This window comes from Coptis chinensis, unplaced genomic scaffold, assembly GCF_015680905.1.
Source record: "Coptis chinensis isolate HL-2020 unplaced genomic scaffold, ASM1568090v1 utg662_pilon_pilon, whole genome shotgun sequence".
Lineage (NCBI taxonomy): Eukaryota > Viridiplantae > Streptophyta > Magnoliopsida > Ranunculales > Ranunculaceae > Coptis > Coptis chinensis.
In genome coordinates, this window is record NW_028238178.1 from 1 (window position 1) to 17,593 (window position 17,593).

General features: G+C 38.8%; 2 pseudogenes; both read right to left on the reverse strand.

Annotated features, from left to right (window-relative positions):
• Nucleotides 1-6,317: 6,317 nt before the first annotated feature.
• On the reverse strand, nucleotides 6,318-7,306 carry LOC147472859 (calnexin homolog pseudogene; annotated as a pseudogene).
• A 2,963-nt stretch (nucleotides 7,307-10,269) lies between these two features.
• Nucleotides 10,270-17,593, reverse strand: part of LOC147472860 (putative amidase At4g34880) — a 78,050-nt pseudogene continuing 70,726 nt past the window's right edge.

The window sequence follows — 17,593 nt, forward strand, 5'->3', positions numbered from 1 at the left end:
GTTGCTCTTTAAATTTATTGAATATTGAGATCATTATAGACCTTTCGGCATGCATAAGGATAAAAGCATCGTTAGGCACAATCCGTGAACTATGCTTTCGGTCGCGTGTCAGAATCTCTTTCTTTCCTAGCAAGCAAAGCCAAAGACTTCTCATTACCATGTACAAACTGCATAAAGCGTGAGTCGTCGAATTGACAAAGCGGTTATAATGAGCATTCATCGATTCATACCCGACCCGGTCGTTATGCATACCCGGCCAAAAAGGTGCCACCGAGATAACAAAGGAACCCATTTCTCCCCGCATTGAATATATCTCTGTCAACCAAGGATTTTCGTAGGACAACTCATACTTCTCAATGATTGTACACCATCTTCTCTCAAAATCAACAATCCTATCACGAAAAGAAATAGTGTTCTTCAACTCGGTTACCAATGTCTCAAATTTGGTAAATGACATCTTCTCTTGGAATTTCTGCATAATATGCCAAAGACGATAACGATGGCGAGTATTAGGAAACACTTTGGCAATGGTCTCATTATCGTCGCTCTATCACAGTGGTTGATGATTGCGGTTGGCGACGACCACCCATGGTGCAAGCCGCCTTAAATAGCCATATGAATGTATCTTACGTCTCATCAAGCAACAATGCTTTGACCAAACTGAATCGTGATAATGATGGTTGACTCCGGTAAAAAGGGGCAAAAGGCATGGAATATGCATTGGTATGATATGTGGTATCAAAAGACACAACATCCCCCAAATATTCATCTTGGCATCGAGACCTCCCATGAACCCGAAAAAGTTCACCGCTGATCCCATTTTCATCTAAATCAATAAGCGTAATAGAACCGGGGATCCTCGGCACTCTTCTTACGCATAAAATATTGCGCGGCCGCGGCGGTTGCATCACCTTCTTTAGGCATCTTTACGGTCAAACCATAATAATGGTTCCAACAATCTTTACGTGTAAACCCAACTTCCTCTCCATGGAAAACAGGATGCCACTTTCCCAACGGGATAAACCTGTTATCACTAAATATCTCGGTCAAGCACTTCACCGCTTGGCATATGTTTGTTAGTTTTCATGCAAATTCTCTTGATGGGGTCACGGCATCGTGACTATGGTCATTATGAAATGAGCGCTAACCTCATATATCTCTTCATGCATTCTTTTCTTAATACAATTCTAGCTTGGCAACCACATCGGATAGTTGATGTATTTCTTGATCGGACTTCATCTCTCTTGTTAACCCCTTCGTGAGCAAACCCGGTAAACAACCACTAACCAAATCCACCTTGATTTTGTTGCTTGGAAGTCGTCCGAACCGCAGTCTCAAATCCCTCTTGTTGACCATACTCTTTGTAATAAGTCTTTGCCTCGTCAACACTTGTAAAAGTCATTCCCATATAAGGGGCGACTAATGTTTACGTGCCTTGAGCAGGGGGCTTTAGTAGGCGAAGACCCAACTAAACTTCTTCGATATTGATTGATGTCTCTGTCTCCATTTCTATAAATCAAAAATTAAAATATAAATAACTTAAACAAATCAAAAATCCCAATGTACATAAACGGTGTAAATAACTTAAATATCAAAACTTCGGCCGAGTTCAAAACTCCGAAGCGAGTTAACCAAATATGCTACTTCACGAACTTTGTCGAGTTTTGAACTCGGACGAGTTCACCCGAATATGCTAGTTCACGAACTCGGCGAGTTCAAAACTTCGACAAAGTTCACGAATATGTTAGTTCACGAACTTCGGCGAGTTCAAAGCGTGATAGAGTTCACGAACTCGACGAATATCGGCATGAAGAATCTGACGAGTTCAAAACTTCGGCGAGTTCACCGAATATGCTACTGGTGAACTCGCCAGTTCAAAACTTCGACAAAATACGGCATGAAGAATCTGACGAGTTCAAAACTTCGGCGAGTTCACGAATATGCTACTTCACGAACTTCGGCGAGTTCAAAACTCTGACGAATCACGGCATGAAGAATCGGACGAGTTCACCGAACTCGGCGAATCTGACGAAGTTCACGAATATGCTACTTCCGAACTTCGACCGAGTTCAAAACTTCGAAGAGTTCAAAACTTCGATAGAGTTCACCGAACTTCGAGCGAGTTCAAAACTCGACGAATACGGCATGAAGAATCTGGCGAGTTCACGAACTCTAAAGAGTTCAAAACTTCGGCCGAGTTCACGAACTTCGGCGAGTTCAAAACTCTGACGAATCGGCATGAAGAATACGGCGAGTTCACCGAACTCTGAAAAGAGTTCAAAACTCGGCCGAACTCGACAAAGTTCAAAACTTCGGCGTATCACGGCATGAAGAATCGACGAGTTCAAAACTTCGGCGAGTTCACGAATATGCTACTTCACCGAACTCGGCGAGTTCAAAACTTCTGATAAAGTTCACCCGAACTTCGGCGAGTTCAAAACTCTGACGAATCACGGCATGAAGAATACTGACGAGTTCACGAAACTCTGAAAGAGTTCAAAACTCGACGAGAATCGGCGACAGAGTTCAAAACTTCGGCGAGTTCACCGAATATGCTACTTCAACGAACTCGGCGAGTTCAAAACTTCGAAAGAGTTCAAAACTCGATAGAGTTCACGAACTTCGGCGAGTTCAAAACTCTGACGATCATCGGCATGAAGAATCTGACGAGTTCATCGAACTTCAGGCGAGTTCAAAACTTCGGCGAATCACGACATGAAGAATACAATGAGTTCACGAACTTCGGCCGAGTTCAAAACTTCGGCGAGAATACGGTATGAAGAATCTGACGAGTTCACGAACTTCGGCCGATACTGACATGAAGAATACGGCGAGTTCACGAACTCACGGCGGAATCTGGCATGAAGAATCTGACGAGTTCACCAAACTCGGACGAGAATCGGCATGAAGAATACGGCCATGAGTTCACGAACTCACGACGAGAATCGACGAGTTCACGAACTTCGGCGAGTTCAAAACTCTTCTGAGAATCACGGCATGAAGAATCTGACGAGTTCACGAAATTGTGCGCCGTCTTTAAACGAGGGTATTAATCATAACTATAATCATAGCAACCTAAATTAAATCAAAATTCAAGTTTTTATGGTATAATGACAATCCAAGTGTCAATTAAAAGCGTTCGATAGGCAAGCACCATAACCAAAAAGTGCACTATAGTTGAAGTGCCAAATGATACCGTCGGAGAAGAAGAAACCAAATGAAGAAACTGAATTGCCAAATGATGAGAAGAAGAAGCCGAGAGAGCCGTAGAGAGAGAACCCAATTTCGGTTTTTGTTAGATCGGTTGGTTTTTTTTGTTAGATCGGTTTTTTGGTTTTGAGAAGATGATGAGGAAAATACATTTTTACCCTTATTGAGATCTTGAGGATCTTGAGGTCGGATCCGGCGGCTCAAGAGAAGAGTGAGATAAGGGTGGCACTCTAAGAGTGGCACCCTAGACAAACCAATATATATATATATATATATATATATATATATATATATAAGCTAGAGTGCCACTCTTATCTCACACTTCTCCTGGTCCGTTAGGGCATCTCCAATGGGGGGTGTAAAATTACACCTCCACCTAGGCTCCACGTAGGTGTCATTAGGATTTTACACCTCTAATTGTATAGTATTGTATAGCTCATAAATATCCACACTCTATACTCTCCAATGGAAGAGTGTAAAAATAGATTTTAAACTTCGAGCGTCACTCCAAGTGGCGTCCCTCTTTAATTTAAAGGAAGGGCGTCACTTGGGTGACGTCCGAAGTTAAAAAATAAAAGCTTCAAACGTGTGTTGAAGTGGCGTCCGAAGTTTTAAGTTAAGCGGGCGTTATTTTAAGTGGCGTCGTCCGATTTTTTATTAACTAATAGCGAGAAGGGAATTCCCCACCCTCTCTATTAGCTAATACACTATTACCTACGGTATAGCACCCCCATTGGAGAGAGTTTTTTTATATTTGGAGTGTAAAATTTCCAATCTATACGGTTTACACCTCTCATTGGAGATGCCCTTAGATCTCAGGATGAAATCATCATATCTAATTCTGATAAAAATGCGAAATTTCGAATTATTTTGGAAACCTAAAAACGAAAAAATGCGAAATTTTTATTATCTCTCGTGGTCTTCTTCTCCACTCCAGAAATTTTCGAATCTACAAAAACTGAACCATCTCCAGAAATTCAACCCCCATTTCAAGTGCCGACGAAGAAGGATTCAAACAGGTACGGTTTCTCTCTCGATCTATTTTCTCTCTCTCTCTCTCTCTTGAATTTCCAAGCCTTTTAAATTAAAACAGCTCTCTAAATTATGATTTTCCAACTAAACTTTATAGACAGAGCCAGGAATTTGGGTTAGGGGGCAAGGTATATGAGGGGCAGTAGTACACTATCCTCAAAAAATTTGGAGGGACGAGCCTTATACATTAAGAAAATTTTCCACTGATTGTAGTGTAATTTAATGGTTTTCGAAATTGTGGGGGAGCCGTCTCCATCCTTGGTAATAACGTAACAACACAATTCACAACACTGTTTTTAATGTTGTTGTTGTTGTTTTATTTGATTTTCCCTAGTTTTTTTAATATTTTTTTTGAGATATACTCCATTAATCCCTGCTCGTCTTAGAGATTATTACCGCGCCCCTTGGTATCTCCTTCTGTCAATTGACTAATTGCACATAGCCATATATAATAACCCCCAAATCAAATTCCATTTAAGTTAGATGACACGAATTTTAGTCTTGACGTCCTAATCTTGAGCTAATGTCTGATGCCAAACTTAAACAAAAAAGCAACCCTTATTTGGTAATTGGTGCAATCCTTTGTTTATTTATTTTTATTGTAATCTCTTATCATTTACTTATTGTCTTAATTCTAAGACCTTTAACTTTTTCATAATTCAGGTCTTCTTAATTTCTTGTCATTTCTAAGTTCTTACTGTTTTCTTCTTGTGTTGATTCTAAATGCTTAACTTTAGGAACGGATCCAACATAACCAATAGATGCTCTTTTGTCCTTTTACTCGTGTATTTACAATTTTGCATGCTTAAATTCTTGTACCTCCCATGCAATGTTATGTTGTACTTTTCACACAACAGATTAGATTTAAAGGTTTTTTAAAAAGTGGAAGGAGAATCAATTTAGAATTCAAGATGGCTTCCTGTAGTTTTGCTTTTCATGTATCGTCAGCTCAAAGAACCTCCATCTCTCCCAACCTCGATGATCTAAAAACTTCTCTATCTTCAGAAGTACTGGCTGTAGTGAATTAGACTCAATTTGTTGGTTCCACCCTGAGATTCGGCCTTAGTATCCATGCAGCTTCCCTTGGGAATCACATGGGTTAAATGCCCTTTCCTCTCTCTGCCTCTAGCTTAAGCCAGAATAATCTAATTTTTCTTTCGTACTCGAGCAATAGAACATATATTACTTGGTCAAAGGCGTATGGAGCGGCTCTACTTTTATATTTCTTAAAAGTGGTAGGTATTTACTTGGTGTAACTTATTTTCGGTCTTCAACGACTTATATTGCCTTGACTTGAGGAAGATGTGAATGAGGTTCTTTTGCCCTTCCCATGGCCCTCTCTCGTCAATGAGGCTAGCTCACCCGATGCTACTCTTCAACTTCATAAAATTCTTAAAAACTAACTCAGAGAGGGCAAACTATTCTTGATTCCATAAAGAAGATTGACTGTTTGAAGTAGGACACTGATGAGGCTAAGCTCACCTGATGCTACTCCTTGACTTCAAAAGCTGTTAAAGTTAACAATCCCAGAAGGGCCAAATTGTTGTAGATGCCTCAAAGAAGATTAAATGTTCAAAGTAGGACGTCTTATGTCTAAGTTACTGTAACTTGATTTTTGGTAGTGCTGGGCTGCTGGCAATAGAAGAATTCAAGAATTCTGTTGTAAAATCTGTTTAATTTAAGGTCATATTTTTTGTATAGTTATTGGCCTCCATATTTCTGAGGAAGCTTGGGGACTGCGTATCAGAGTCTCACCCAAAAGTTCTTTGCACGGCTTGTTATGTTAGTCAATTTGTCATACTATGGAAATTATATTTCAAACCTTTCTATAGTTCTTTCCACTTCTTGTTTCTACTCTTGGAGAAACTATTCTCAGAGGTTGGATTGGTTCAATGAATTGGCTGTCAGAGTTTTATACAATGTGGCTTGAATTTTGGCTGTCAAAGTTTTATACAATTTTGGCTTGAATTTTATACAATGTGGCTATTAGAGTTTTGACTTGAATGTGGCTGTCAGAGTTTTAATTTTCGGTGAACTCTATAAACGAAACATTACGCTACTATCAGTGAATATAAAGGAAACATGCCAAAGAAGAATGTCATTTTCCTTTGTAACTTGGGTTGTCAATCAATGGGGCATGCCATTTTCCTTTGTAAGCAGGATTATGTTTTGTTGGCCTCTTCCACTCACCACAACCAGGTGCTGTCTCACACTTTGGGTTTTCAATCTTTGGTGCCTCCCATTCACCATCCTCCTCATCATCCCAATCTTCAGGCTTTGATGCTTCAGGATCATCGACCTCCTCAGGCTCATCATCCAACCACCCTTCAGGTTTCACAGCTTCTTCATCTTCAATCTCCATTGGTGCATCTTCATCCCAGTCGCCTGGTTTTACTGCATCAGAGTCAGGAATCTTTTCCCGCTCATCCCAGTCCCCTGGCTTCTTGTCATCAGGGTCAGGAATTGTCTTTGCAGGGATTACTGCTGGCTCAAAATCTTCAGCTGAAAGAAAGTTTGCTGTCTTTTTCTCCTCCCCATCAATCAAAATCACCAACTCATTACTGGGTTTTAGTACAGCAGTGTAAACGTGTGATAGTTTGTCAGATGGAACGGATGGGGAAACTTGAGATGGTGCTCAACATACTCCCCACTCTTGGGGTTCTTGTGCTTAAAGATGAAATGCACCTTGTTTGTAGAACCACATTTATCTGGTCCAAACATGAGAGTCGTTATCAAACTCCTTCGACTTCCATCCAGCCTCATGTGGACGAAGGTACTTAAGGTATGCACCACCACACTCTAGCCCATTCTGGAGACGTGTCTCAAATTGTAGAACGACAGTCCCATCCTTGAGATCCACATGATCATCAAGCTCGTTCACGATAGCATACTTTTTGGCTTTATCACTCACAAGAAGCCCATAATCCTCATGCCCCTCACTCTTTGCCCACTTCCATACACCTGAAACACAAAATTCATATATCACATAACAAAATACACTTGTAGGATAACCAGCAAATACCCCTTGAGGTGACAATGAAACATTCATATCAAACAAATGATCAGAGCCCTATTTAGCAAAATGTTACCACTAAAGTCGCTCTAATATGAACTCCTATCTCCAACACATTAAGATTACACCTTAAATAAATCAAAACCCAAATAAAACATGACTACAAGTTTAGTTGGAAAATCATAATTTAGAGAGCTGTTTTAATTTAAAAGGCTTGGAAATTCAAGACAGAGAGAGAGAGAGAAAATAGATCGAGAGAGAAACCGTACCAGTTTGAATCCTTCTTCGTCGGCACTTGAAATGGGGGTTGAATTTCTGGAGATGGTTCAGTTTTTGTAGATTCGAAAATTTCTGGAGTGGAGAAGAAGACCATGAGAGATAATAAAAAAATTCGCATTTTTTCGTTTTTAGGTTTCCAAAATAATTCGAAATTTCGCGTTTTTATCATAATTAGATCTGATGATCTGATCCTGAGATCTGATGGACCAGGAGAAATGTGAGATAAGAGTAGCAGTATAGCGATAAAATGAATTATTCAAAACAAATAAAATTTTAACTAATTTTAATTTTCAGATTGGATAATGATATTATCCGGTATCCAATTCGGATATCCGAAATCGGATTCGGATAATTTTTTTAATATCCGTCGGATTCAGATACAGGCATATCCAAATCCGAACATATCCATTTGCAGCCCTATCTCTATATGGAGGACACTTCACTCATAGTCCTATGATGCATATTTGCGTGTACACATGGCTAGACTTCGTTGGACATATGGAGCCAAATTCCGGTTTACTACTCAAGCCAAGTTTTACAGAGTTCCACTTAACTCAGATGGTAAGAGTTCCACTTAACTCAGATGGTATATCAGACCATGATGTTTATGGTTCTTTAATGGTGTCAGAACTAAGAACCATGGCCATTTACTACATTTCTATAGTTCAGGTTGATGTAGTGAAATCTTATGATTTTTTATACAAAAAAATGACTAAAAAAAGTATCGAACTTTACAAGTTTTGACAATATGGAGATTAAATTTTTTTTTTTTCGGTTAAATTGAGGACCAAACTTTTTAATTTTTGCAATGTGAGAACATGTGTTTGTAATATGATATCTAAATTTCTCACACGGTGTTTCACAATTCGAATTAATTTCATGGTCATAAAGTTGTAGCATGGATATACTTTGATAAGAAAGTGTATAACAATGTATATAACTTGTGATTTATGAAACACTGTGTGAGAAATTTAGACTACATGTGTAACTAGTCCCCACATTGCAAAAATTAAAAAGTTTGGTCCCCAATTTTACCAAAAAAAATTTTTATTCTCTATATTGTCAAAACTTATTAAGTTCGATACCCTTTTTAATCGTTTTTCGTTTTTTATATATACATCTACCAAAATTAGATATCGAGCCACTTCTCCAATAAAACAACAAATTTATTCAGGCCGTTATAGGAAAACAAACTCTATGAAGATATCAAAGAGATTTTACACTACAGAAAAGTCAGAAAGGCACTTGAGCTAGCTTTAAATTGTAAGTTTGTAATCGTAAGGCTTAAAGGAAGGAGGCTTCCTCATCTTTGTTGTCAGCTCAAAAGAATAAGCAATCTCTATCAACTTAGGTTCTGAACCTTTTAGTCCTCCAAAATTGATACCAAATGGCACCCCTTTCATATTGTATCCGGCCAGAACGTTAATTCCTGGAAATCGTCCAATGGCAAGAACAGGGGCAATATCAGCACCAGAAGTCACTAATGCATCAAACTTATTCTCCTTCATCAATTTCGCCAATCCAACAAATTTATTTTTGAATTTGCAATTGGCAAGAAAAAAATTCTGTGAATCTACGATTTCATTTTTCTAGTAACTTAGGAGATCCAAGGCCCAAAATTTCGATATCGGTTAATATATCGGTGTACCCAAAAACCGAGATATATCGGATATATCGGATATCTCGGTTTTTTTGGTGACCAGTCCAAAGTTTCTAAAATATCGGATATCTCACCGATATATCTCGGATATCTCGCCGATATATCTCGGATATATCGGATATTTCAGAAATTTCAATATTAAGTTATTAACAATTGGTCAAAAAGTCAACTGATATATATCGATTATCTCGGAAATATCTATTATATCGGCGATATAAACTTTCATATCGGAAATTCCGATATATCTCGGAAAAAAAGGGGTTCAATATTCGGTGGATATATGTCGGAAATATCGATATCGGTGTACCAATTTACCGAGATATATCTGCGAGATATCGGATATCTCGGCGATATTTTGGGCCATGAGGAGATCACACTCTAAGATTTTGCGTTCAAAAGAGTAGCATTCACAACCCCCGCTGAGCGCTATGCTTTTCGTCTAAGGAACTTATTAAGGGACTTATAGTACCACTTCAAGGGGAATGTCTTGTTACATTCATTTGCAAGAAATAACTTAATTCATGCTTAAAATCCAAATCTAAATAAAACTAGTAATATGCAACACTATGCTATCTTGCAAAATGCTTAGTTCATGTGAGTGGTAACACCATAACTGAAAATCATATTGTACATTAGAGTGTTGAAATGGTTCAAAAGCTTGACTAAGAGCTAATTTACCAGTGAAACTGAAGAAGGGGTCAGGGCCGGCTCTGGGGCAAGCCCAACTAGGCGACCACCTAGGGACCCCACTTGTTGACAAAAAAAAGGCCCTCAATTCTCCACCCACTATATATGTAATTATAATAAAACCCATATCTAAAATACATATTAAAGCAATAAAGACCAAACATTACATTGACCCAACTAATTTAAATCCAAGCCAACAAAAAACAAAAACACACAATAATGTTTGGTTATTGTTTTATTTTCTCTACTTTCAAAATAAATAACAAAAAAAAAATTGTGCCAATATAATTTTTTGTTTTTCTTTTTTCTGTTAAAGATTAAGGCCCCACTTTGAGAGCTCGCCTAAGGCCTCTCAAATCTCAAAGCCGGCTCTGGAAGGGATTCCTCACTACGCCCAGTCTCTTCCCTTAGAGCCGTCTAACTTGAGAAATTGTTGGTAACCTTAATGAGGAATAAACTTCGAAGCTTTTCTTGTTGCTTTGGCATCTTTTGCATCAAAGCCCACAATCGCATCCAGCACATAAATTGCGTCTGTTACTGTCCTGCAGACTGGCCTGCCATCCCAATTATTACTTTAGTCCTAAAAAAAACCATTTCTGACGAAACAAATTGCGAACCTGAACGTAGGGGGATTTACTAAGAATCAGGATAGATTTTTATGAAATCCTAATTTTTCTTGAAAATCCTGTTATGATCTTCCAATATTATTTTCTTAACGTTACTTTATCCCATGAAGTATGATTAAAATTCAAACCCTTGGCAAACCTGAACGTAGGGAGATTTACTAAGCATAGACGCTAAAGCCAGTAAACGGCTTCTTTTGTGTTCACATTATTGGTTCTGCTTAATATTAAAACCAATCACTTATAACACATTAACACACATAGTTCCACTGTTGGAAACTTGGAACTGCTAATGCTGCAAAATCAAATTACATACCCAATGGTGTCCTGTCTAGGAGAGATTGGGATCACTCCAGATTGGCTTGTGAGTCTAACATGAGCCTTTATGCTCACAACAGAATTAGAACTGGATGTTGGATAATAACGATTCCAATCGATCTCCACTACATAGATAATTTGTAATATGATCACACTACTACTCCAGACAAATTCTAAATATCCACTACAACCAACCTAGCATGCCCAACTCTCTAAACAACTATTAACAACAAATAATAATACAGAGAAAATATAAAGCATACACAAAGATGTATCGTGGTTCGGTCAATGATGTCTACTTCCACAAGAGCTAATCCTTTTATAACGTGGGAAGAAATATTACAATCACTCCTCTCAAGTCTCTCCACCTTACTAGATAACTTATCTCTCTTTACAGGCTTTTCTCTCTGCAAAGGTTTTCTATCAATTTTGATCTCTCTCAAAATTGGGTTTCAATTCAAAACTTCTTGTGTTGTCTTTGTGTTGGCTTGGTTTTCCAAAACCTTACTTCTGTTTTTATACTAAAAACAAATTTCGCGGTTACTATATCAAAATAGAAACTGCAAATATAGGCATGGGCACGGGCGCTCTCGACAAGGCCAATTCGAGCGCACGCGCCCTCAAATCTCATCCTACGAACAATCTGAGAGCGTGCTCACTCAGACCTCATCACTTCTTTCTCATCCTCATGTGAGGGATAACTCCAACAATCTCCCCCTCCCAAACAGTGAGAGGGGATACCTCCATGCAATTTCCAAATCAACAGGAGGAGTGTGCTACCATTTCGGCAGTAGCACAACAAACATCAAACTTGCCTTTCAGTAAGACCTTGGTCATCATATCCGACCCGTTCTTGTCGGTATGGATCTTCTCAATGCACAAATGCTTGTCTTCAAGTACTTCTCTAATCCAATGATAACGCATATGTATGTACTTAGATCTAGAATGAAAACTCATATTCTTGCTCAAATGGATGCAGCGCTCTGACTGTCACATAGAACTACAAACTGTTTCTGCTTTAGCCCTAGTTCATTGAAGAACCTCTTCATCCATAACATCTCTTTGCAATACTCAGTGGTTTATAATATGCAGAAATACGTAGTGGAGAGGGAAACACACTTTGCAACTTAGATTGCCAAGAAACCCTTCCTCCTTGCAAAGTAAACGGATAATCGGAGATGGACTTCATCGAAATCGACATCACCTACCATGTGCATCGATCGGTGTAGCCTTCAAGTAAGGGCTTACTTCCACCAAAGCACAAACATGCTTTGGAAGTGCCCTTGAGATATCTCAATATCTACTTAACACCTTCCCAATGCTCCTTACCCGGATTTGACAGAAATCGACTTACAACACTAACGACGAAAATAATATCCGGTCTTGTACACACCATTGCATACATCAAGCTGCCCACTGCGGATGCATAAAGAATCTTTTCCATCTGACTCTGCTCATGCTCACCCTTTGGACACATCTCTTTGGTCATGCGGGCCGCCACCAAGCTTAACAACCCGGACCGGCGATCCGTCCATGAATCTCTTTAACACCTTCTCAATGTAGCTTTCTTGAGAAAGCCACAATTTTCCACTCTTTCTGTCACGAGTGATCCGCATCCCAAGTATCTACTTTGCTTGACCCAAATCCTTCATCTCAAAGGACTTACTCAAGTCTTTCTTCAACTTAGATATCTTGTTGATATTCGGGCCAAATATCAACATATCATCCACATACAACAAGAGCACTATGAAATCCCCATCTAGAAATTTCTGAACAAACATACAGTGATCGAAAGCAGACTTCTTGTATCCTTGCTTCACTATAAAGGAATCAAACTTTATGTACCACTGTCTCGGTGCTTGCTTCAACTCATAAAAACTCTTTATCAGTTTGCATACTAGGTGCTCCTTGCCTTTGACCTCAAACTCTCTGGCTGGTCCATGTAGACATCTTCTTCAAGGTCTCCATGAAGAAAAGTTGTCTTGATATCTAGTTGTTCAACCTCTAGGTTCATACTTGCGGTCAAACCCAATACCACCCTGATAGAAGTCATATTAACTACAGGAGAGAAAATTTCATCAAAGTCAATACCTTTCCTTTGATCGAATCCCTTCACAACAAGGCGAGATTTGTGCCTTGGGTGTGGATTATTCTTCTCATGTTTGACTTTGTAGATCCACTTATTCTTGAGAATTTTTCTTCCTTTCGGTTTCTCAACTAACTCATAAGTGTGATTCTTATGCAAAGAATCCATCTCATCATGCATGGCTTTCAACCACTTCTCTTTGTCTGTACCTTCAAGAGCCTCTTGATAGTACATAGGTTCTCCACCATCAGATAGTAAAATATACGTATGTGGTGGATACCTAGTTGAAGCTAGTCTCTCTCTGTCAGACCTCCTTACCCCATCTTCTTGTGGCTCAGGAGGATGCACTTCTGCTTGCTTAGGTGGTGGTTCATACACTTCATCTGCATCTTCTATATCAATAGGTTCTATCCCATCATGAACAATAGGATCATCATTATGAGCTTCAAACTCATGGTTCTCTGTATTCTCAATGCCTTCTTCACGTTCCATAGTAGGAACTTCTGGTTCTGAATCAACAAGATCATTAGTGAAAGCTTCTAGCTTCTCACGATCCTCAAAGTCTGCTATGGTTTAGTCTTCCAAGAACACAACATTTCAACTTTAGATTACCTTCTTGTTAATCGGATCATAGAGTTTGTAGCCAAACTTCTCATCTCCATAATCCTGAAAAATGCACTGCTTGGCTTTGTCATCAAGCTTGGATCTCTCATCTTTGGGAATATGAACAAATGCCCTGCACTCAAATACCTTCAAGTATCCATAATCAACATCTCTGCCTGACCATACTTTCACTACACCAGAATGGCTATTTTGTATCAGGGCAAATTTTCCATGTGTAACACTTATATCCGTTACTAGCTTTCTAACGGATAAAAGCGTTAGGCATTACAGTATCCATTACTGTACATCTATTTTCCCTTTTTTTAATTTATTTTCTAATTTTAGGTAACAATTGTATCTGTTAGAACAGCCCGTAAGTGGATATAAGACACTTAAAAGAAATTAAATAAAGTCTAAAATCTGAAAGGGTACATTTCTCTTCTCTCAAGCTCGTCTCCCTTCACTCTCCTCCTCTCAAGCAATGAAGTCTAGGGAGCGCCACCTACATTCATCTCTCACAACCCACACTACACCTAACATTCATCTTTCACCTTTCACTCCCACGTTTCCCATTTTTCTTCTCCATTTTAGCAACTCAAAGAAATTTCGGCGCTGCCCTGATGAAGCGGCGCTGCTAAAACCTTGTCAACCAGAATTTCATCGAGCAGCGACCACCCTACCAAGCCCGTGAGAGCGCGACCGACTACCAAAACACTGGAATTCCGGTTTTCATCCCGAGTCCAGCGACCACCATCCCAGGCAAAAAGTGAAGCCCTGCGCAAAGTGCACGGAACTTCGAAAAATTCACCAGGCGCCCCGCCCCATCCCAGGCATAGGTTAAACACACCACGCGCCCTGACCCCCATGGGTAAGAAAAACTCCAATTTTTTGTAGGTTGTTCCAGGATCGTTGCAGCTGTTCTAGAAAGTAGTTTTGTGATGACTTCTCCTATATATAGTAATACCGAGCAGATCTTTTCGAACACTTGTTGGGGGCGAGACTTATGGACATTGGTTCCGCGAAAGGATCATGCGATTCGGATGGAGGCATCTTACGGTAAGTGAAGGCGACTTCGTATTCACCTAAAGCTTACTGAATTTTTTACAATAATGTTAAGTTCTATTGTAACCAAGATGGAGAACAAAATTCTCATCACGGTTGATGACACACCACTAGAATTTAATAAGTATGTGGTAGCATTAGTTTCGGAAATACCAATACCTGATCCTATTCACACGTGGGGATATATGACCGATAATGCATACCTCTATGACTATACATATTTCCATGAGTATTATGGGGGAGGGTATTTCAGTATAATGGACCAAGGGTGTTACAACATAGCCCTTGGTAGCCCGTCCCCTAAATGTAGGCACCACTATGTTATTCATCCCCGATGAATATTTTTAGGAGATTAGCGGTTTATCTCGCAAATAGTGCTGGCGGTGATGTTTTCCTTGCTTTAGCTGAGGGACGTCACCGATATGACATTCCCTGAGTATTAGTGGCTAGTTTTAAGAGAGCCCAAAGCATGCGACATAAGTATCTTCTTATGCCTGTTTTGGTTTGTCACATCATGCTTAGTTGTTTACCTGAATTCTGTACCCAGTTCACGGATTGGGAAAAGGTTGAAGTCATGATACCCACCAATTGGGTGGTTTGCTCATTTCGAGTAATGACTTGGCCGGGATGGCAGGTGCAACCTCATTTGGTTGCTCCCTACACCCCATCAGACATAGTAACACTAGACAGGTTAGCACAAGTTGACGACACACAGCGGCGGGCTTGGCAAGTTATCATGGCATGGCAGGATGCGAAGGAACCTCCTCTCTTTGGAGAGGGAAATGAAGATGAGGATTAAACGGGAGTTAAAATTAGTTTTTATTTCAGTTAGTGTCTGCTTATGTCCCAAGCAATTTATTTCTCATTAACCCCATAACGGGTAGAACTCTTATAGAGTTGCGTCAGTTTTTCTTTTCTATATTAGTATGTTTAACCTTGTTTTGCAGATGTTTCAAAATTTCACGCGTTTCAATGGTATTTCTCTACCCTTTTTATTTAAATACTTTGAAGACAAAGCATGCTTCTTGTTTGGGGGGGCATACTTTGAGGACGTGTTAGCATTGCAATACATGAACTTTCCCTTACACGCACCTCATATTTATTCACCATTTAATTTTGAATTTTCTTACCCACCCTTGCCCCATGAATATCTAGATTCGACTGCACATTGAAAAAATTGACAATACAAGCTCAATGCTAGCTTGAAAACACGTAAAATAAGTTTTTATAATAGAGAAGAAAAATGGATATACACATAATATAATTAGGAGCAAATAAGTCAGTTTCACTAACCCTTTTCACCTCGGGCAGCTTCCTTGCTCCCCGAGGCCTCACATCCTGACATCAACTTGTAATAAGAAAAATCTCCGCACTGAGGATGTGATAAGAAAATTGTATTTGATCGCCAAAAAAAAAACCAAAATTGCATATACTTCAGTTTCATTCACCGTTTGAACTTGAACTCGTCGTCACACTCTATTGCAATGAGTTATTACATCCATTTGTTCTTCCATGATTTTATTTCAAAGCTTAGTCTGAGAAAAAGTGAATAGTTTTATAAAATGGTATTTGCTAAACAGTAAAGGCCTACATTCTAATCAAGCATATATAGGTAGAATAACACTGCAAAGTATATATATATATATATATATATATATATATATATATATATATATATATATATATAATGTAAATCAACAGATAGTGTAAGAGTGCAACTTGAACAAAGTGATGGAAATATAGACCATACGTGAATGACCTGACAGGTGTAGCTAAATGTTTACTAATTCAAAATCGCTAAATGTTTACTAATTCAAAATCTTGATTCTCACTCTCAAGGATCAATTTAAAATGCATAAACAAAATCTTTAAATTGATTAAGCAATAGGAAGTCATGTTGAAAAGAAGAAAACCCAAATTGGTTAAGTTGGTTTACCTGGCCATTAGAAAATGGGTTAACCAATATTACCCACCCCCCCCCCCCCCACTAGATGAGCCAATTAGGATTTCTCCCCCACTAGATGGGAAATTAGGGTCTTCCCCCTAAATACACACAAAAAAAAAGTCAAAGTGAGTTGACTGAAATTTTTTTTGTGTGTATTTAGAGGGGAGACCCTAATTTCCCATCTAGTGGGAATCCTAATTGGCTCATCATAAATCTTCCATTTGATAAGTTCCTACTCAAAGACAAAGAAATTGTGAAAATAGAAACAGCGAAAGAGGGAGGGAGAAAGCACGTTCAAAAATTGAGAGAAGATGAAAAATACTAAATCTGATTTAGAGTGAGCGCGCGAACCCCTATGTTAGAATTTTCTACAATGAACTGTTCTTCCCATTGAGAGAGGAAGAGAAGAAACCCCTTCCGTTGAGAGCTTAGAGAGGAAGTAAAAATGAGAAACTTAATTGAGCGAAGATGAGGAGTTGACGAAGTGTTTTATCTTCGGGTCTTTGGTTTATTTATTTTCTAATAAATTTCTCTAAATCAATTATCATGAAACGGTTCATTGGAGTTTGAAAGATCGATGGGGAAGATGAAAAAGAGATGGAGATAGAGTGGGTAACGGAGAATTTTTAATGCCTAATTAATCATGCTTATTTTATTTAATTGAGAACTGGAGCAGACCGAGCGAAGGGGTTATGTAAGTTATAGGGTTTTTTAGATGAAAAATAAGCCCAATTAATAGAATAGAACATGCCCAACTATGAAAATAGGTCGAACTAATATATATTAATACATGCCCAAATAAATTTTCTAATAAATCCCACAAATCAAGTACTCATATACACTAAGGTATTTGTTTCATTAACCAAATTAATTACGAGCCTACTAATAGAATTATTGTTTTAACTAACGTGGTAACTGTTTCAGCAAGATTTGCCAAAACACACCAGTTGAGGGTTGGAAGTAATGTTTTTTGGAGATGGTGATTGGGGAAAGATGAGACTGGACTTCGGTTTTGAAGTTACCTACGTACCCAAAGATATTGTTTGGGATCAAGTCTCGATTGCGTAGTTCTGAA